Source organism: Moschus berezovskii, chromosome 5, assembly GCF_049115385.1.
Source record: "Moschus berezovskii isolate FMDL1 chromosome 5, NW_MosBer_1.0, whole genome shotgun sequence".
In the NCBI taxonomy this organism is placed as follows: Eukaryota; Metazoa; Chordata; class Mammalia; order Artiodactyla; family Moschidae; genus Moschus; species Moschus berezovskii.
Genome location: NC_142464.1, coordinates 124,725,229 through 124,746,983, shown reverse-complemented (window position 1 = coordinate 124,746,983; position 21,755 = coordinate 124,725,229). Strand labels below are relative to the sequence as shown.

General features: G+C 54.2%; 1 protein-coding gene across 5 annotated transcripts in view; it reads left to right on the top strand.

The window, feature by feature from the left end:
- The first annotated feature begins 241 nt into the window (after positions 1–241).
- RGS12 (regulator of G protein signaling 12) overlaps positions 242–21,755 on the top strand; it is a 120,678-nt gene continuing 99,164 nt past the window's right edge. For 4 of the 5 annotated variants that reach the window (XM_088836575.1, XM_055434135.2, XM_088836576.1 and 1 more), the window contains exon 1: positions 242–318. The gene's annotated coding sequence lies outside the window, so the exon portion shown is untranslated. The remainder of the gene's footprint in view (positions 319–21,755) is intronic. The other variant, XM_055434134.2, reaches the window with a different exon arrangement.

Here is a 21,755-nt window from a genome sequence, read left to right as displayed (position 1 = left end):
GGCCAGCTCCTCCACGGCCACGCCCCGGCCACGCCCCCCGCTCAAGCCCTACACCCCTCCCCTCATTGGTCCAGACACGGACGGCCCCGCCCACCAAGGATGGATCACCCCTTCAAAGGCCCCGCCCACAACCCCGCCCACTCAGGTCACCGCCCCTCCCGCCGGCCCCGCCCTCCCGCCGGCCCCGCCCCTCCAGACCCCGCCCCTCCCGCCGGCCCCGCCCCTCCCGCCGGCCCCGCCCCTCCCGACCCCGGCTACGGCGGCTGTGAGCGTTGCGCGCGCTGGCGGAGTGGCTCGAGGCGGGAGAGCGAGCGGCCGGTAGGTTGCGGGCCGGGCGCCGACGCCCCGCCTCCGCTTTCTTTCTTCCGAGGGCGCGCGCTCGCGGCCTCCGCGGCCCGCTGCGCCCGGCCGAGCGCAGGGTGCCGCGGGCCGCCGGCGCCTCGGGCTCCTGCTCCTCGGGGCCGCCGCCGCCCTCCTTTTGTTCCCCGGCGCGACTCCGGCCGGGCGGAGCGGCGGCCGCGGGACCCTAGGGCCCGGGGTCGAGGCGGGGCCGGCGACGCCCACCGACGGCAGGCGCCCCGCGCCGAGTCCTCGCGGGCTCCCGAGTTTCCTGTCCGACCTCCCGGGCGGCCGCATTGTCTGATCAGACCCCGGCTCTGGGAATTGGCGCCGCGACGCAGCCCTGTGCCGGCTTCCCGGTGCTGGGTCCGAGCTGCGGCGCAGGGCAGGGGGCGGGGGACGCTGCGGGGCCCCGGAGCTGCGGGCGCAGGCGGGGTGGCCCGGAGTTGTGAGTGCAGGCAGAGTGAGTGGTGGCCCGGAGCTGTGAGTGCAGGCAGAGTGAGTGGTGGCCCGGAGCTGTGAGTGCAGGCAGAGTGAGTGGTGGCCCGGAGCTGTGAGTGCAGGCGGGGTGGCCCGGAGCTGTGAGTGTAGACGGAGTGGTGGCCTGGAGTTGTGAGTGTGAACAGAATTGTCCTGGAGTTCTGAGTGTAGACGGAGTGGTGGCGCGGAGTGGTGGCCCGGAGTTGTAAGTGTAGATGGAGTGGCCCCAGAGTTGCGGGTCTAGACCGGCCCTAGGGCAGGCCACCACCCTCTGTGCCTCGGCTTCCCCGTTGCAGGGTTGGGTTTGTAATGGGACCTGCCTGTAACCGTGGGGTTGCTCAGGGTTGTGAGTGGATCCGAGTGGTCAGTGTCCATCCGTGTCACGTGCTGTGGTTAAAGGGTGCCTGTGAGGCCGTGGGAACCGCAGACAGACCGTGAGGCTGGCAGGGAGGGAACTGCTCCTCCGGAGACACCCCACCCCATGTCTTGAGACCAGCGCCCGGATAGGCAGTGGGCAGCGGGCAGTGCGCAAAAACAGAGAAGGTGCTTAAAGCCCTGCCTTAGGGACTTATCGTCGCAGTGGGATGTTTCATCAGAATGCCCTCCGACCTGGTGGTCTTGAGCCTAGAGGTCCTGGCCGTGGGTTGGGGATGCAGGGCCTGGGCCTCAGGGGTGCTCCTCAGACGGCGACAAGCCCATTGCCGAGGTGCCCACCCCAGTGCTGGGTGACCACCTCTGGGAGAGGGGGACCTGGGCTGGCATGTGGAGTGGACCCAGGGCGGGGTGGGTGGCGGTGTCCTGTGCGGGGTCAGGAGGTGAGCAGTGGGCGCTGGGTGGGCTGGTGCCGCGGGCTCCAGGGCAGGCTCCTTTCCCCTCTTCTAGGAGGAGGGCGTCCGGGAGGAAGGGGCCGGCAGCCAGGCAGAGGAGCAGCTGCAGGCTGGGAGGCCGGGACCGGGTGGCCCTGTCGGAGGAGGCAGCCAGCCTGCAGGGGGTTGCGAGGCGGGGGAGGTGGGGAGGTCCAGGCCTCCTGCAGCAGAGGAGAGCACGTGGGTTTTCTGATTACACTGCCTTTAGACGGTTGCCTTTGTCTGAAGTGGGTCAAGCAAAAGTCAGGATGAAGGAAGAACAGTGTGTTGCTAAGACTCGAAGCCACGGCATGTTGCGTTTCCTTTGAATTTGGTGGAATTCACAGAAACAGTTTACTTTCAGGTTAGCACCTGAGTGAGTTTCCCGTGGCGGCTGTAACAGAGGACCATGGCCTCGTGGCTTCAAAGCAGAAACGGAGGCCGGATGTCCTCGGCTAGCAGGGGCCCCCTCACACCCAGCCCGCGTCATCCTTCCCTGGCTCCTGCTCCCTCTTCCTGTCCTGGCTCCTCGCTCTGTGTCCCTCCCAAGAGGACACGTGTGGTCACGCCCGCGTGTGGAACCCGGGTCCTCTCCTGCAGGCGCTTTAGCATCATCACACCTGTCAAGGCCTTGTCGCCTGTGAGGGGACGTTCACAGCTCCAGGGCCTCTGGCCTGGTGTCCTTGTGGACTGCCCTGGCCACTCTTGCAAAGACTGGGATCTCTCCTGTCGTGGGCTGGGGAGCAGCAGTCTCACACCCCCGCCAAGGGGACGCTGCTGCTTCTGCCTCGTGCGTTCCCGCCCAGCGCTGGAGGAGAGGCCGCAGCAGTCCCTGTGAGGAGACGAGCCTGGCTTGGGGTTCCCGGCGGGCGGATCGCTCATGTTTAATTTTAGGGGTGGTGGTTACCTGCTCCTTTGGCCATCTGAGAAGAGCTGTAACCAGGGACATCCGTGGTGGTCCAGTGGTTAGGACTGTGCTCTTGCACTGCAGGGGGCCTGGGTCCCATCCCTGATTGGGGAGCTAAGATCCTGCATGGTGCTCAGTGCGGCCTATGTAAATAAATAAATAATGTAAAAAAAATAAAATAAAAGCTGTAGTCAGTCCTCAGAAGTATACTCAAACCACGGGTACGTTCGATTTTCACAAGGAAGTTTCCCTGTGGTTTCTGGGGGTTCACCAGATTCAGCGCTGAGACCGTGGACTCAAGGCAAAGGAGATGCCCGGTTTGTCCTTCCTGCATTCTTCCCCATTCTCTGTCCCCGGCCCTGTCGTCAGGTGGTATCCCACGTGTGTCCTTCCTTGACTTTCTTTATTACACACACTGTGCCGCGTGTGTATCTTTCTCCACATCTCATGTTTGTCCCTTACTGTGGCCTTGGCCACCCTTCTGGGACACTTAGATGAGGCACTCAACCTACTGATCAGAGAATGAAGACAGCAGGTGCTCTCCTGCCCCGCTCTCCGCATCTCCTGGGGCAGGCTCCCCAGGCTCCATCTCCTCAGGCATTTCCTGCTGTCTCAGCTGCTGTCTTAAAGTCTGTGTGTTTGAGTTCTCTAGAAGGTACGGGGACCCAGGCTCTCCCCTCCCAGGTGGTGATGCTCCCTCCCCGTCCGTTTCCCAGCCCAGTCACTGCACGGGTTGCACCAGTGTCTGCTGCTCACCTGCCTGTTCCTGAGCGAGGTGCTGGAGCACAAGCCCTTTCCTGGGCAGGCCTGTGACTCCCCTGTTGTGGTGCCCCCAGCTCCCAGGTCCTGCTTCCCGCCCCGCTCTGACCTGGCCCCCGTGGGGCCCGCATGCCCACAGGTGTCTGTGCTCAGGACCTCTCTTCCCAGTCTGGGCTCACTCCTGTTTCTGTGGAAGTGCATGTTCATGATAGCCAAGAAACCTCATCTGGATTTTTCCTTTGCTCTTGATTTTGAAAATTGCTTTTCAGTTAACTTGTAGTTTAGCTGGGTATAGAATTCTACCAAGAAGCGTTTTCTCAGAAAGTCAAAGCGCTGCTGTACAGCATGTGGCCCTTTCCCAGCTCTGGCAGGAAGCAGATGCCCTAGTGATTCTCTGTGATCTGGCTCCAGGAGGCCCACAGGAGCATCCCTTGTTCCCTGAGTTCTGAAGCGTCAGAACATGATGATATGTTCTCGTCACTAGTGGGTGAGGCAGCCCTGCTCAGCCCAGGCCTGGCATTTTTTGTGTGCTTCTTCATTTTCTTTCAGCTTTGTGTCCTCTCTGGAACGCCATTTATTTAAAGGCTGGAACTCCGGGGCTGAACTAACCCTTGGTCCTCCTCCTCCTTTGGTTGATCTGCTTGATGTTTGCCCTGCTCTTGGGAGGTGGCACTAGCAGTAAAGAGCCTGCCAGTGCAGGAGATAAGAATTCGATCTTTGTGTCAGGAAGATCCCCTGGAGGAGGAAATGGCAACCCACTCCAGTATTCTTGCCTGAAGAATCCCGTGGACAGAGGAGCCTAGTGGACTATAGTCCATGGGGTCACAGAGTCTGACACAACCAGTCTCTGGTTCTTCTGCCTTTTTAAAATCCAGCTTGTGCATGTGGAAGTTCTCAGTTCATGTATTGTTGAAGCCTAGATTGAACGGTTTTGAGCATTACCTTGCTAGCATATGAAATGAACACAATTGTATACTAGTCTGAGCATTCTCTGGCCTTGCCTTTCTTTGAGATTGTAGTGAAAACTGACCTTTTCCAGTCCTGTGGCCACTGCAGAGTTTTCCAAATTTGCTGACATACTGAGCGCAGCACTTTAACAGCACCGTTGTTTAGGATTTTAAATAGCTCAGCTGGTATTCCATGATCCCACTAGCTTTGTTCGTAGTGATGCTTCCTAAGGCCCACTTACTATAGATAATATTTGGAACACTCTTAATACCAATTAAAAAGTGTCGATTGTGGAAAATACGTGACTACAGACAGAGTAAACAGAACGTGGTGCACGCCCAGGTGCTCGTCGCTCACCCGTGACGACCTGTGACCTCCGGCCCGCCCTCTCACCCGTGACGACCTGTGACCTCCGGCCCACCCTTCTGGTCTCCTCTTGACTCTGCCTGCTCCTCACTCTTCCTTCATTTCTGTTTCACCTGAATATTAACAGGGCTGATTTGTGTCCCTTTTTTTTCTATTTGTCCTATTTTTTTCTTGTTGCTGTTTTTCCTTTCTGTCTTGTTTTGGGTTAATTGAGTGCATGCGTCTCTGTGTATACTTGCACAAGTTTGTATCTGTGGGTGCATGTACCAAGTGTGTGTGTCTGTAATAAACGCATGTTTCCTAGTACTGCACCTTAATTCCTGCGTTGACTTTTCTGGCTGTACCTCTTTGCATTATTTTTTAGTAGTCTAAAATTCCTATCTTAACTTTTTGCCATCTATTTAGAGTTCATTTTATAACACTTTCACATCCATACATGACCACGGGAAAAACCATAGCCTTGACTAGACGGACCTTTGTTGGCAAAGTAATGTCTCTGCTTTTCAATATATTATCAAGGTTGGTCATAACTTTCCTTCCAAGGAGTAAGCGTCTTTTAATTTCATGGCTACAATCAGCATCTGCAGTGATTTTGGAGCCCAAAAAAATAGTCTGACACTGTTTCCACTGTTTTTCCATCTATTTCCCATGAAGTGATGGGACCAGATGCCATGATCTTTGTTTTCTGAATGTTGAGCTTCAAGCCACGGAGAAGGCAATGGCAAGCCACTCCAGTATTCTTGCCTAGAAAATCCCATGGATGGAGGAGCCTGGTAGGCTGCAGTCCGTGGGGTTGCTAAGGGTCGGACACGACTGAGCGACTTCACTTTCACTTTTCACTTTCACACATTGGAGAAGGAAATGGCAACCCAATCCAGTGATCTTGCCTGGAGAATCCCAGGGACGGGGGAGCCTGGTGGGCTTCCGTCTATGGGGTGACACAGAGTCAGACACGACTGAAATGACTTAGCAGCAGCAGCAGAGCTTCAAGCCAACCTTTTCACTCTTCTCTTTCACTTTCATCAAGAGGCTTTTGAGTTCCTCTTCACTTTCTGCCATAAGGGTAGTGTCATCTGCATATCTGAGATTATTGATATTTCTCCCAGCAATTTGATTCCAGCTTGTGCTTCTTCCAGCCCAGTGTTCCTCATGATGTACTCTGCATATAAGTTAAATAAGCAAGGTGACAAATGTACAGCCTTGACGCACTCCTTTTCCTATTTGGAACCAGTCTGTTGGTCCATGTACAGTTCTGACTGTTGCTTCCTGACCTGCATACAGGTTTCTCAAGAGGCAGGTCAGGTGGTCTGGTATTCCCATCTCTTTCAGAATGTTCCACAGTTTATTGTGATCCACACAGTCAAAGGCTTTGGCATAGTCAGTGAAGCCGAAATAGATGTTTTTCTGGAACTCTCTTGCTTTCTCCATGATCCAGCGGATGTTGGCAATTTGATCTCTGGTGCCTCTGCCTTTTCTAAAACCTGCTTGAACATCTGGGAGTTCACGGTTCACATATTGCTGAAGCCTGGCTTGGAGAATTTTGAGCATGACTTTACTAGCGTGTGAGATGAGTGCAATTGTGCAGTAGTTTGAGCATTCTTTGGCATTGCCTTTCTTTGGGATTGGAATGCAGACTGACCTTTTCCAGTCCTGTGGCCATTGCTGAGTTTTCCAAATTTGCTGGCATATTGAGTGCAGCACTTTCACAGCATCATCTTTCAGGATTTGAAATAGCTCAACTGGAATTCCATCACCTCCACTAGCTTTGTTCGTAGTGATGCTTTCTAAGGCCCACTTGACTTCACATTCCAAGATGTCTGGCTCTAGGTCAGTGATCACGTTATCGTGACTATCTTGGTCGTGAAGATCTTTTTTGTACAGTTCTTCTGTGTATTCCTGCCACCTCTTCTTAATATCTTCTGCTTCTGTTAGGTCCATACCATTTCTGTCCTTTATCGAGCACATCTTTGCATGAAATTTTCCCTTGGAATCTCTAATTTTCTTGAAGAGATCTCTTGTTTTTCCTATTCTGTTATTTTCCTCTATTTCTTTGCATTGATCACTGAGGAAGGCTTTCTTATGTCTCCTTGCTATTCTTTGGACCTCTGCATTCAGATGCTTATATCTTTCCTTTTCTCCTTTGCTTTTCGCTTCTCTTCTTTTCACAGCTATTTGTAAGGCCTCCTCAGACAGCCATTTTGCTTTTTTGCATTTCTTTTCCATGGGGATGGTCTTGGTCCCTGTCTCCTGTACAATGTCATGAACCTCCGTCCAGAGTTCATCAGGCACTCTATCTATCAGATCTAGTCCCTTAAATCTATTTCTCACTTCCACTGTATAATCATAAGGGATTTGATTTAGGTCATATCTGAATGGTCTAGTGGTTTTCCCTACTTTCTTCAATTTAAGTCTGAATTTGGTAATAAGAAGTTCATGACCTGAGCCACAGTCAGCTCCTGGTCTTGTTTTTGCTAACTGTATAGAGCTTCTCCATCTTTGGCTGCAAAGAATATAATCAATCTGATTTCGGTGTTGACCATCTGGTGATGTCCATGTGTAGAGTCTTCTCTTATGTTGTTGGAAGAGGGTGTTTGCTATGACCAGTGCGTTCTCTTGACAAAACTCTATTAGCCTTTGCCCTGCTTCATTCCGTGCTCCAAGGCCAAATTTGCCTGTTACTCCAGGTGTTTCTTGACTTCCTACTTTTGCATTCCAGTCCCCTATAATGAAAAGGACATCTTTTTTGGGTGTTAGTTCTAAAAGGTCTTATAGGTCTTCATAGAACCGTTCAACTTTGGCTTCTTCAGTGTTACTGGTAGGGGCATAGGCCTAGATTCCTGTAATATTGAATGGTTTGCCTTGGAAACGAACAGAAATCATTCTGTCGTTTTTAAGATTGCGTCCAAGTACTGCATTTCGGACTCTTTCTTTGACCATGATGGCTACTCCATTTCTTCTGAGGGATTCCTGCCCACAGTAGTAGATATAATGGTCATCTGAGTTAAATTCACCCATTCCAGTCCATTTTAATTCACTGGTTCCTAGAATGTCTATGTTCACTCTTGCCATCTCCTGTTTGACCCCTTCCAATTTGCCTTGATTCATGGACCTAACATTCCAGGTTCCTATGCAATATTGCTGTGGTTTTTCCCGTGGTCATGTATGGATGTGAGAATTGGACTGTGAAGAAAGCTGATCGCCGAAGAATTGATGCTTTTGAACTGTGGTGTTGGAGAAGACTCTTGAGAGTCCCTTGTACCGCCAGGAGATCCAACCAGTCCATTCTGAGGGAGATCAATATGGGTGTTCATTGGAACGACTGATGCTAAAGCTGAAGCTGCAATACTTTGGCCACCTCATGCGACGGGTTGACTCACTGGAAAAGACTCTGATGCTGGGAAAGGTTGGGGGCGGGAGGAGAAGGGGACGACCGAGAGTGAGATGGCTGGATGGCATCACCGACTCTGTGAACATGAGTTTGAATGAACTCCGGGAGTTGGTGATGGACAGGGAGGCCTGGTGTGCTGTGATTCATGGGGTTGCGGAGAGTCGGACACGACTGAGCGACTGAACTGAACTGAACTGAAATTATAACACTTTAGATAAATGGTAAGAGCTGTGTAATAAGACCAGTAATAAACGTTCCACTTGTGCTGCCTTTGAGCTCTTTGTTGTCATTTGTCTTGCATCTGCATGTGCTCCAAGCCATGAAACGCTGTCACAGTTTTTGATTTTAAAAGTTATGTGTATTTTAAAGAGATTAAAGGAAGGAAACTCATATTTTTAAAATGTTTACCCAGTATTCACCATTTCTCTTGTGCTTCCTTCCTTCGTATGGATCTGACTTTCCATCTGGTATCGTTTTTCTTCAGCTTGACACACTCCTGTAGCATTTCTTGCCTGTTGGTGACAGATCTCCCAGTTTGGGTTTGTCTCAGCCATGCTCGTTTTGGTTCCACTGTCAAGGACCTCTCTGCTGGCTTGGAGTCGGTCTGTCTTCCCGGGCCTCTGACTGGGCCGCTCGTCTCCGGTGGAGTCAGCCGTCGTGTCAAGCCCGTCTCAGCCGCCGTGTGTCACGTGGTGACCCTGTGGCCGGCCCTTGTCTGTGCCTTTGACTCCAAGTGCTTGGACCGTGATGTCCTGGGAAGGCTTTCTCTGAATTTATCCTGTTCAGAGTCTGTTGGGCTTCTTAGATAAGTAAGTCTGTAGGTTTTTCACCGGATTTGGGGAGGCTGGCCAGGTTTGTTCGGATGCTTCTGCCGCCTGCGTCTCCTCTCCTCCTGGTCTTTGTATTACATGGTTGTTATTGTGTCCCGGGGCACTCAGGCCTGGTTCTAGTTTTTGTTTCTTTTTCATCTCTTTTTTTTTCCATCTGCAATCCAAATTAAGTCCATTTCGATAAGTTGTAAAATTTCAATTACTGTAGTTTTTATTTCTAGTGTTTCCACTTCTTTTTTTTTTTTTTTAATAGTTTCCATTTTTCTACTGAAATAGGCCACCTGTTTACCGTGGCTGTATTTCCCACTAAATCCTTGAACACACTGTATTAGCTGCTTTAAAGTCCTGGCCTGTAATTTTAGCTCTCGGCTTATCTCAGGATCAGCTCCCCTGGCCTCTTTGTCTCTCGACTGTGGGTCACGCCTTCCTGTTTCTCTGAGCCTCTAGTAAGAGGCTGTGTGCTGGACGTAACAGCTGATCTACAGGAGTGGCTCTCTCTTCTGAGGAGCGTTGGTTTTGCTCCGGGAGTTACCCTGTGGGGACTCAGCTGGCTCCGCCGTGGTCTCTGAGGGGCTGGGGCTGCTGGCCCCTCACAGTCTCCCGTGCGGGCGGCTCAGGGCTCCCCAGGGCCTGGAAGAGTTTACCCCCAGGTTTCAGGCCCTCCTGTCTCCCCAGCTCCCTCCCTTCTGAGATTCTGCGATGCCCCCCCTCTGCAGCCACCCGCGTGCCTGACTTGCTCCTGTGCCCGAAGCTGGAGGAGCGCGGCGTCGGGCTGAGCCCCGGACGTGCCCAGACACCAGTGCCCACGCGCCCTCTTCCTGCTGGGAACAGCACCCCCGGTGTCCGCCTGCGCCCTTGCACTCAGCCTCCGCGGGTCGTCGGGTTTTGTAGCGTGCCCCCAGCCAGACCAGGAGGCTGTGTGAGGCTCTTCCTTCACCGGGGGACCTGCTGGGCTGGGTGTTGCCCTTGGAGCTGACCTGTTGCTGGTCTGGAGAAGCGGGGAGCCAGGGAGTGACCACTCTAGCCTAAGAGAAAGCCCTCCGGGGTGGGTGGACGCCCAGGGCTGCACTTCCCACGTGCCCGCCTGGGGTGCAGCCGGTGCAGTGAGCGCGGGTCCCTGTGCGCCGCTCACCGCCCCACTTCGGCGAGGTCACCGAGGGTCAGGGGGGCGTCTGTCCACTGACCTCTGATGGGTCAGTCCTGCTGCTGTGGGCCAAGAGGCCCAGTCCAGGTCACCGCCCTGGGTACCCGCTCTTCACCCACCCTGCTGTCCAGCCCGGCCTCGGCAGACTGCCCTTCTGTGCCAGGTTCTGTCTGTGAAGCGTGGCTCGTGTTGAGACTGCCGTGCGGACGAGCTAGGAGAGCACGTGTGAGACGCCGGGGCCATGTGGCCTGCGGGACGTTGCTGGTGCCCTTGGTCTGGCTGCTCTGAGCGGGTGGGCACCCGTGGCGCATGTGCCTCCAGCCCCTGCTTCTTGCCAGCCTGTGGCCCCGCAGAGCCCAGCCTGGGACACATTTTCCCTGGAGGTACTTGGGCAGTGTGAGGTGCCCAGACTGCCGTCTGCCCTGGAGGCCTGGAGCCCAGCCCAGAGGGATGGGCAGAGGAGCCAGGCAGCCCGGAGCTCTGCACCTCGGAGGTGAGCAGTGGGGGCTGGAGGGAGGTCCCTGAGCCCCGCGGCGCGCATTTCAAAGTACTGCCAGCTGGGGTACTCAGAGGTGGAGGTTTATTCTCACTCTTCTGGATGCCGATGCCTGCCTGGAGGTGTGGGCAGGGCCCGCCTGCATCTGCGCCCTCCGGAGGCTCCTGGCGGTGGAGGGCCTTCCCGCCTCCTTTGGCTCCGGAGGCTACTTGTGACTGCGACACTCCCGCCCCAGTGCCCGCCTCTGTCTTCACATGGCCTCCCCGGGCCCCCCTTTCATCTGTCCCCTCTTACAAGGACACGTGTGAAGGCACTGAGGCCTGTGGGTAGCCAGCATGGCCTCCTTCTCTCAGAACCTCCCCGCAGGCCCATCTGCAGGGCCCCTTCCCAGCCGAGGCACTTCCAGGCTCTGGGTGTTAAGACCTCACGACTTTGGGGCCACTGTCAGCCCAGCACACCCTGGACCTGGGACGTGAGGAGCCCTGTGGGGTCGCGGGCAGGGGTGGGTGGGGGCGGAGGAGGGTGGAGACGTGCCTCCTGCCACGTGCCCTGCTGTGGCCGTGCCTCCTGGGTGGGTTCCCGTGGGCACCGGGGACCCTAGCTCTCCCTGAGAGCGCCAGAGAGAGACACAGGCCATAGAAGCCTCCTGTCCGCCCCGCTGAAGGAAACGGAGTCAGGACGGTGTGGCGCTCTGCGGCTTTTCTCTCTTGTGTCCTGCAGCGGATGGCCAGCTTTGCAGGCAGGGGCCAGTGTCCTGTAGGAGGCCTGAAACGGGGCCCTGTTCGTAATTATATTAGTCAGATAAAACCTGCTGGGCAATATTTGGGGCCTGCTGCTGCTGCTGCTGCTAAGTCACTTCAGTCATGTCCGACACTTGTGTGACCCCATTGACGGCAGCCCACCAGGCTCCCCCGTTCCTGGGATTCTCCAGGCAAGAACACTGGAATGGGTTGCCATTTCCTTCTCCAATGTGTGAAAGTGAAAAGTGAAAGTGAAGTCGCTCAGTCATGTCTGACTCGTAGCGACCCCATGGGCTGCAGCCTACCAGGCTCCTCCGTCCATGGGATTTTCTAGGCCTACTTTGACTAAAAAGTTATTTGTCTTTTTATCTGAAATTCAAATTTAACTGAATGTCCTTTATTTTTATTTGCTAAACCCAGTAACTTTATTTATATCCTCCCTTCGCCAGGTTTAAAAACCACAAACAGAAATAAATACCAAGCAGAGGTTAAAAGGGAGCGTCAAAGAATAACGGGAAGGGAAAATTGAGATGGTTTAACCTCCAGCTAATTTCAAGATTATTGAACCAGATTTTGTTTCTGGAGTCAGAAACAGCCCCACAGTCCCATCAGCTGTGGGCCGTGAAACACTATGGCTTCGGTTTGTCCTGTTCGCTTTTCCCCAGCTGGTTACAGCCAGGCTGGTGCCCAGAGCTAGCCGGGAGCCGCCGATGGCTGGAGTAGGTCAGTGGCCACTTTTGGCCCGCCTCCGTGGGGGGCCGGGTGGGAGCGAGGGGGCTCCTGGTTGGCGTGGTGCTTCTGGACAGTCAGGGCTTCTGGGTTCACGGCCTCTTTGTGTCCTGACCTTGTGGCACATGGACCCGAGCTGATGTTTCTGCTGCTTCTTACGACTGTCATGTGGTGGGCGGGCGGGCTTGAGGGGATCTCGGGAAGGAAGGGGCAGACTGAGCCAAGGAGCCTCGGAGGGAGGTGGGGGGTGGGTTCCAGAAAGAGCGGCTTTTCAAATGGGGTCAGGGCTGCGGGGCCTCCTGTGTCCCCCGACGTCTGCATGTGGTTGCATCGGCCTGTTGAGCTGTTTTGTCCCTCAGAGTGGCCGGCCCCGGAGGGCAGGCCGTCACTGGTCACCTGACCGTGTGTACCGCCGCTGCAGGCTCCTGGGTGGACGAGTGAGTGAGCGCGCAGGACGATCGTGGGTGCTGACACTGGGCCTGCTCGGGTGGCACTGAGGCCTGGGCGGGGCCTGGGAGCATCTGGGGCGGGGCAGGGTGGCGTGGGGCGGGGCCTGCAGGTGTGAGCTTCTGCAGGTACCAGCAGCCCCGCCCCCTGCCCCTCCCCACCCGCTCCTTGGCCGGGATCAGCCCTGCCGTCTCCCACCTGGATGTCTGGCTGCCTGCCTTCTGCGAAGCTGCTTCTTTCCTTAATGGAGACCTTTATGAAATTCCTTCGTGTGTAGAGAGTGCTTTTGTTGTGACAGGAGTCAAAGGCTTAATCCAGAGTGCACGAATCCCAGTGTCTCCATCATGCCCAGCAGACTGGAGCGGCATGCCCAGGGCTAGCAGAGGGTCCCTGGTCCCCAGTGATGCCCATGTTTTCAGGAGCGGGATGCCCAGGGCTAGCAGAGGGTCCCTGGTCCCCAGTGGTGCCCGTGTTTTCAGGAGCGGGATGCCCAGGGCTAGCAGAGGGTCCCTGGTCCCCAGTGGTGCCCGTGTTTTCAGGAGCGGGATGCCCAGGGCTAGCAGAGGGTCCCTGGTCCGCCGTGCGCCCGTGTGCTTGGAGCGGTCTCTGTGGACACGGCCGCCTGGCCGCAGCGCAGGGTCTTCGTGTCCTCCGAGCTGCAGGAGTCTGGCCCCTCAGTGCCTGTGCCAGCCCAACCGGGGGCACCTGCTCGTCGGAGGCCTTAGGTTTAAAAAATAATTGTTTTTAACTTAAATTTTTTTTGAGAGACATAGTTGATTTGCAGTGTTTTACACTTTCATTTTTTTCTTTTAGATGAGAGAGATCGCAAACATTTGCTTTTCTTCATTGATTATCATGTGTTTTCATGATGCAAACTTTATATAGCATCAGAATCAGAAAAATGTAATACAGTAATACATCTGAGCCAGTAACAGGGATCTTTGTGATTTAAAAGTGTCTTTTCTGCTAAGTCTAAACTCTCTTCTCCACTTGGAGAAAAGGCAGAGGGCTGGCAGGCAGGGCTGCTTGGGTGAAGCCTGGCGTAGCAGGGGCGCTGGGGACGGCGATGAAATATTCAGGCCGCCTGGGAGGTGTCCGGTTCCCGGGGCCCTTCTGCTCTGCGCGCTGTGGGCGCTCGCAGGCTCGGTGGTCCCCCTTCCTCTGTAGCTGAGCTCTGCCCGCCCGTCCCACGGAGGGAAGAGAGGGAACGCAGCGTAAGACAGACACCCTGCGGTGTCTTCTCGTGGAGGAAAATGGAGCCGGATGAGTTTAAAGCTGCTGGCTTGGCCTCTCTTTAGGCGGTAAGTGTGGCACCAGCATCGCTGCACGTCTTCAGCTTTACATTGTTTTTGGAATTCCGTGTCCTTTTAGCATTATTAGACCGTGGGCAGTAGTTGTGTTTACGTTTTCCTGAGGTGCTTCCTGTCCTTCAGTCTGCCGGTCTTTCATTTCCCCTCTCTCTTATTTTTTCCTGCTCTTTCCTAGTTGCTTATATTTGCTATATCTCCTAATTCCAAGAGCTACTTCACTGTTTCGTGTTTTTTTGTTTTAATTTGAGGGATAATTGCTTTACAGAATTGTGTTGTTTTCTGCCAAGTGCCATCATGAATCAGCCATAGGCACACACACATGTCTCCATCCCTCGTGGACACGTGGCTGCCTTGTTGTGATCTAGCTCTTGCTGAGCTGAGATGGACATGCCCCCCAAGGACAGACCCAGGGCATCCACTCTGTGTCTCTGCAGCCTGGCCTCTTGGTATCTCTGGGCTTAAAGTGTTGAAACCTTAAAAACTTGCCTTTAAAAAGAACCCCCACAAAAAACCCTGCATAATAACCAAATGCAGAGCTGGAATGTTTTACATGCTGCGTGCTGTTCAGTCCATCAGAAATTATTCAACAACCATGCATCCCAGTAATCTGGGGAGCTGCTGACCTGCTTCCTGGACTTAATGTTCAAATGTGGGAGATGAAGTTCCCTAGGGATTGAGACAGGCTGTTTGAGAAGCAGGTAGATAATTTTTGTTAGCAAGAATGCTTCAGGGGAGGTTAGCTTCTACACTGGCATTTGCTCACATGCTAATATAAAAAGAGGGGCAGCCAGGGTTAAGAGCCCAAACTGAAGTCAGTCCCCCCGAGTTGAGTCCTAACTCTTGTCTTTGGTCATGGTTGTAGGCAAGGAGCCCGAGCCTTGGTTTCTTCTGTGAAATGGGACTGCAAGACACTGATCGACCAGGTCGTCATCTGATAGTAATCGTTTTTATTAACCGATTTCCCCCATTTCAGTCAGTTTATCTCTGGTTTATGCAGCATGATTCCCTTGATCAGCTCATCACAGATTAGATTTGAGGGAACAATGCTTAATCAATGCATCGCTGCTTAGAAATCAACATCGTGCTGTTTTGTGTGTGTTTGAAGCAGGAATGGGGACAAATCAAGTGACAGCATTCATGTATTGGATTCAGTTCAGTCGCTCAGTCGTGTCCGACTCTTTGTGACCCCGTGGACTGCAGCACGCCAGGCCTCCCTGTCCATCACCAACTGCCGGAGCGTGCTCAAACTCATGTCCATCGAGTTGGTGATGCCATCCAACCATCTCATCCTCTGTCGCCCCTTCTCCTCCTGCCTTTAATCTTTCCCAGCATCAGGGTCTTTTCCAATGAGTCAGTTCTTTGCATCAGGTGGCCAAAGTATTGGGAGCTTCAGTTTTAGCATCAGTCCTTCCAATGAATATTCAGGACTGATTTCCTTTAGGATTGACTGGTTTGATCTCCTTGCAGTCCAAGGGACTCTCAAGAGTCTTCTCCAACACTACAATTCAAAAGCATCAGTTCTTCGGTGCTCAGCTTTCTTCACAGTCCAACTCTCACATCCATACATGACCACTGGAAAAACCATAGCTTTGACTAGATGGACCTTTGTTGGTAACGTAGTGTCTCTGCTTTTTAATATGCTGCCTAGGTTGGACATAACTTTTCTTCCAAGGAGCAAGCGTCTTTTAATTTCATGGCTGCAGTCACCATCTGCAGTGATTTTGGAGCCCCCCAAAAATAAAGTCTGACACTGTTTCCATTGTTTCCCCACGTATTTGCCATGGAGTGATGGGACCAGATTCTATGATCTTACTTTTCTGAATGTTGAGCTTTAAGCCAGCTTTTTCATTCTCCTCCTCCACTTTCATCAAGAGGCTCTTTATTTAGTTCTTCTTCACTTTCTTCCATAAGGTGGTGTCATCTGCATATCTGAGGTTATTGATATTTTCCCCGCAATCTTGATTCCAGCTTGTGCTTCCTCCAGCCCAGCATTTCTCTACATAGAAGTTAAATAAGCAGGGTGACGATATACAGCCTTGACGGACTCCTTTCCCGATTTGGAACCAGGCTTCCCTGGTGGCTCAGAGGTTAAAGCGTCTGCCTCCAATGCGGGAGACCCGGGTTCGATCCCTGGGTCGGGAAAATCCCCTGGAGAAGGAAACGGTAACCCACTCCAGTATTCTTGCCTGGAGAATCCCATGGACGGAGAAGCCTGGTAGGCTATAGTCCACAGGGCTGCAAAGAGTCGGACATGACTGAGCGACGGAACGGAACGGAGCATATCAGTTATTGCTGCTGTGTGACAGACCCCCCCCAGAGACTAGTGTTTTATGTTTCCCAGTCCCTTTGGTCAGGAGCCTGCTGCAGCTGAGCTGTCTCCTCCCTGCCGGGTCCCGCGAGGTTGGCGTCGGGTGACAGCCGGGCGTGGTGAGGAGGACCAAGCTCGCCGTCACGATGCTTGGTGGCCTCGGAGTGTCCGTGTCCCGGGTCACTCGTGTGACCAATTTCCTATAAGCAAAACGCTGTCATGGTTTGCACCTGCACACCCGCGCACACCTACACCCACACGCCTGCACGTCCCCATGCCTGCACGCCCGCACGCCCCCACGCCTGCACACCCACACGCCCGTGCCCCCATGCCCGCGTGTCTGCACACCCGCGCGCCCCCATGCCTGCACACCCACACACCGGCACGCCTGCACACCCACACGCCCCCACGCCTGCACACCCGCACGCCCGTGCCCCCATGCCCGCGAGTCTGCACACCCGCGCACCCCCACGCCTGCACACCCACACACCGGCACGCCTGCACACCCACACGCCCCCACGCCTGCACACCCGCACGCCCGTGCCCCCATGCCCGCGAGTCTGCACACCCGCACGCCCACACGCCTGCGCGCCCCCATGCCCGCGTGTCTGCACACCCACACACGTGCGTGTGCCCGCACACCTGCACAGCACCTGCCTTCTGGGCTGGTTCTGGGCCCTGGGGAGGGCGGGTGGTCTGGGAGGGACATTCCAGAGGGGAGGGTGCAGGCCAGGCTGGTGTAGGGGTGAGGGGCCCAAGCCAGTTGTTGCCCTTGGGGCGCTGCATTGGGTCCCCTGTTATCCACCAGGCTCTGTGGCTCCTCAGATGGTGGAAGACTTAGAGTTAGCCTGGCCTTCGCCTGTCCCCCAGGAAAGGTGCTCTGGGGTCTCCATCGTACAGGACATGGCCTGGCTGGGCCCCCAGCATCCAGCTCCACAGTTCAGGGCCCTGACTGGAGCGGCCTGCTGTGCTGTCTCAGCTGTTTGGTACAGTCAGAAGGTGGACCCCCAGGACGGCTCTCCAGGAGGGTCCCCAGGACGGCTCCCCAGGACGGCTCCTCAGGAGGGTCCCCAGGACGGCTCCCCAGGAGGGTCCCCTGGACGGGCTCCCCTGGACGGCTCCCCAGGACGGCTCCTCAGGAGGGTCCCCAGGACGGCTCCCCAGGAGGGTCCCCTGGACGGGCTCCCCTGGACGGCTCCCCAGGACGGCTCCCCAGGAGGGTCCCCAGGACGGGCTCCCCCTGGCTGAGCAGCATGTCTCTCTTCCTCGTCCTAGAATAGACCTGCCCGGCACAGGCCTCCTACGAGTTCGTGGGGCGGACGTGGGGTGGATGTGTGCAGACGCCCGTCAGTAGAGCTATTTTAGTACCTCTGGCTTTCAGGGGAGGGGTGAAACCCTGCATTAAGGAGTTACTGCCTGACCAGAGGGCCTTCTAAAAAGAGTCCTTCCTTCTTTGCTGCAGAGGCTGAGAAGTCCTTCAGGCTGGGGGTGGGGAGGAGCGTGGGACGTGCCCCTGGGCCGGCGGGTCCCGGCTGTGGCCGCCGGCCAGAGAGTGGAGGGTGGGTCTGGGGGCACTGCCCACAGCACTGCTGTCTGTCTGGTGGGTTGTCTGTGCCTCTGCTGGCGTGTGTGTGGGGCCCGGGCCAGCCCTGCTGAGAGGGGCCTCTGCTCCTGGCGGGGCCCCTCCTGATGGCCGGTGCAGGCGGCTGCAGACTCATGTTCCTCCCTGTGCTTGACCGTCACACTCAAGCGGCCCCGCTGGACATCTGCCTTTTCTGACCACCCTCGCCTTCTACAGCTGCCACAGGTTGGAGTCCTGGCGGGCGTCACCAAGAGCCTCGGTGTGCCCCGGCCCGAACACCCAACTGCGGCCTCCACTTGCCTGCTGGCCGGCGTGCGGGGCCCAGCCCCTGGGGGTGGGCTCTGTTGTCCTCAGATGCCGGCTGGCAGGTTCTCGTCCTTTGTGCAAGACCTTCCTCTCTGAAGGATTGGGGGGGCTTTTTCACGTACCCTGCTTAGCGCTTCATGGGCCCTTTGAGTGGGAAGGTTCTTGTCTGTCTGTAGCTCTGGGAAATGGTCCATTAATTTTTGGACCAACTAGGGAAGCAGGTTGGGCAAACTTTGGCCACCACCAATGAACCCAGTCAGTCCCTCCACCCACCCACTCTCCATGCCCTGCTCGCCCACCCTCCGATCCCCTGTCTGTCCACCCACCTATCCACCCGGTCCTCCGTCCCCCGTCCATCATACGTCCGGTTATTCATCCCTCTCCCCGCCCATCCCTCCCTCCCCGCCCATCCCTCTATCCATGCGTCCACTTACTCCTCGCCCGCCCGGTCCTCCGTCCCCCGTCCATCATGCGTCCAGTATTCATCCCTCTCCCGGCCCAGCCCTCTATCCACGCGTCCACTTTCTCCTCGCCCGCCCGGTCCTCCGTCCCCCGTCCATCATGCGTCCAGTATTCATCCCTCCCTCCCCGCCCATCCCTCTATCCACGCGTCCACTTACTCCTCGCCCACCTGGTCCTCCGTCCCCCGTCCATCATGCGTCCAGTATTCATCCCTCTCCCCGCCCATCCCTCTATCCACGCGTCCACTTTCTCCTCGCCCGCCCGGTCCTCCGTCCCGCACCCGCCACACACCCACTTACTCTTCCATTCTGCCTTCAGTCTCCCATCCGCTCCTCCCCATCCGTTCCTCCGTCCTCCCCAGCCATCCCTGTATCCCTGCGTTCTCCCATCCTCCTCCCCATTCCCCATCGGTCCTTCCCTCCACCCGTCCACGCGTAACTGGAGTGGTGTTCCCTGGCACTGTGGTAACCAGCTGCTTGTGCAGAAGTAGCTTGTTGCAGACACCCCTGGAGTTGTGGCATAACCTGTGGCTTGGCACTTGTGATGAACCACCGAGCTTGTCCCTGTCCGAGAGACCTGAGCATGGTGGCCTGTGTTTCCTGAGTTTGTGGGGTGGGGGGTGGGGTGGGGCTGAGGGGTCTTCTCTTTCTTTTAACTACTATAGGATCCCTCTGCTATTTCTTCTAGTTTCTTTCTCTCCTTTCCCACTTTTTTTTTTTTAAGTCAAATGAGGTCAAACATCCCACCAAAAGCTAAAGCCTGGCTTTGATTTCTCCCTCTAAGGTTCTCCAGGGATAATTTTGTGTTTCCATGTAATCTACAATTTAAGTCATCCAACCCCAAATGCACACTACACATTTGGAAAACCCTTCGAGGCTACCGTACGGGCAGCGCAGTGACAGACGAGCAGGGAGGCTTGTCACTGAGTCCATCCTCTGCTTCCCTCCCCAGTCGCCCCTGGACCCACGGTGCCCCACTCCGCTGTGGACACGGCCCTGGAGTGTCCTCGCGCCCTGGGTTATTTGCGGATTTTTGCAGACCGTTTGCATGGTCGTTCCTTGTTTGTGATAACCTTTGCTTGAGGCTGCATCCTTTTTTTGTGTTGCTTTTTGCAGGGCCAATTATTTACTCAAAGTACAGTTGATGCACAAAGCCGTGTAAGTTACAGGTCTGCAGTCTAGCGGGTCTCAGCTTTGAAGGTGGCGCCCCGTTTACAGTTGCTGCAACGTGCTGGCTGTATTTGCTGTGCTGCGTGAGGTGCCCTTGTTGTTTACTTCACGCGCACAGTTTGTGCCTCCTGATCCTCCGCCACCGTGTTCCCCTCCCATTCCTCTCCTCACTTACAGCCACTTAGCTCTCTGTGGCTGCTGCTTTTCTGTTAGAATCAGTGGTTGTTGTATTTTCTCGATTCCACATGTAGCGATATTATAAATAAATGGTATTCCACATGTCAGTGATAAGTATCTGTCTCTCTCTGACTGATTTCACTTACATATTAAAAAGCAGAGACATTACTCTGCCAACAAAGGTCTGTCTAGTCAAGGCTATGGTTTTTCCCGTGGTCATGTATGGATGTGAGAGTTGGACTGTGAAAAAAGCTGATCGCCGAAGAATTGATGCTTTTGAACTGGGGTGCTGGAGAAGACTCTTGAGAGATCCAACCAGTCCTTTCTAAAGGAGATGGATCCTGGGTGTTCACTGGAAGGACTGATGCTAAAGCTGAAACTCCAATACTTTGGCCACCTCATGCGACGAGTTGAGTCACTGGAAAAGACTCTGATGCTGGGAGGGATTGGGGGCAGGAGGAGATGGGGACGACAGAGAATGAAATGGCTGGATGGCATCACCAACTCGATGGACATGAGTTTGAGTGAACTCCGGGAGTTGGTGATGGACAGGGAGGCCTGGCGTGCTGTGATTCATGGGGTCGCAAAGAGTCGGACAGGACTGAGCGACTGAACGGAACTGAATACCCCCCAGGCCCATCCATGTTGTTGCAATGGCAGGATTCCACTCTTTCAATGGCTGAGTGGCGCTCCGCTGCGTGTGTTTGCCACGTCTTCCTTATCTGTTTGTCTGTTGCTGGACACTTAGTTTGCTTCTGTGTTCTGTACACGTGTACATCGTTCGTTGTAAACGATGCTGCCATGAACAGTGGGGTGCACCTATCTTTTTGAGTCAGAGTTGTTTTGGGGGGTATATACCCAGGAGTGGGATTGCTGGATCATATGACTGTTCAATTGTTAGTTTTTTGAGCAGCCTCCATACTGTTTTCCACAGTGGCCACACCAGTCTACATCCTGACCAACAGTGTGTGAGGGTTCCCTGTTCTCCACATCTTCGCCAACGTTTGTTGCTCGTGTTCTGCTTTTATGATGGCCACTCTGACGGGTGTGAGGTGGCGTCTCTCTGTGGTTTGGCCTGCGTCCCCCTGATGACTAGCCGTGTTCAGCGTCTTTTCACGTGCCCATTGGCCATCTGCGCTTCTTTGGAAAAATGTCTATTCAGGTCTTCTACCCACTTTTTAAATCAGATTTTTTTTGATGTTAAGTTGTATTAGCTGTCTGTATATTTTGGATATTAACCTCTCACTGGTCATATCATTTGCAGATATTTTCTCCCATTCAGTAGGTTATCTTTTCATTTTGTTGATAGTTTTGCTTTGCTGTGCAAAAGCTTCTAAATTTAATTAGGCTCCATTTGTTTATTTTTGCTTTTATTTCCTTTGCTAAGGAAACGGATTAAAAATATTGCTATGATTTATGTCAAAGTGTGTTCGGCCTATGTTTTCAGGTAGGAGTGGTATGGTTTCTGGCCTTATGTTGGGTTTTGATCCTTTTCGAGTTTATTTTCTATGTGGTGTTAGAGAATGTTCTAATTTCATCCATTTACATGAAGCTCTCCAGTTACCTCAGCCCTGCTGAGGTGATTCTTTCCTCCATTGTATATTCTTTCCTCCTTTGTTGTAGATTAATTGACCGTAAGTGTGTGTGGTTATTTCTGGGCTCACTGTTCTGTTCCACTGATCTGTGTGTCAGTTTTTGCGCCAGTACCAGGCTGTTTGATTCCTGTCGCTTTGTAGTATAGTCTGAAGTCAGGGAGTGTGATTCCTCCAGGTCTGTTCTTCTTTCTCAAGATTGTTTTGGGTATTCAGGGTCTTATGTGTTTCAGTAGAAAATGTAAGCTTGTTTTATTTCTGTGAAAAATGCCTTTGGCCTGTTGATAGGGATTGCATTGAAACTGCAGATCGCTCTGTGTGGAGTGGAGATTTTAAGAGTGTCGATTCTTGCAGTCTGTGAACATGGTGTGTATCTCCGTCTGTTTGTGTCAGCTTATATCTCTTTCACTGGTGTCTTACAGTTTTCTGAG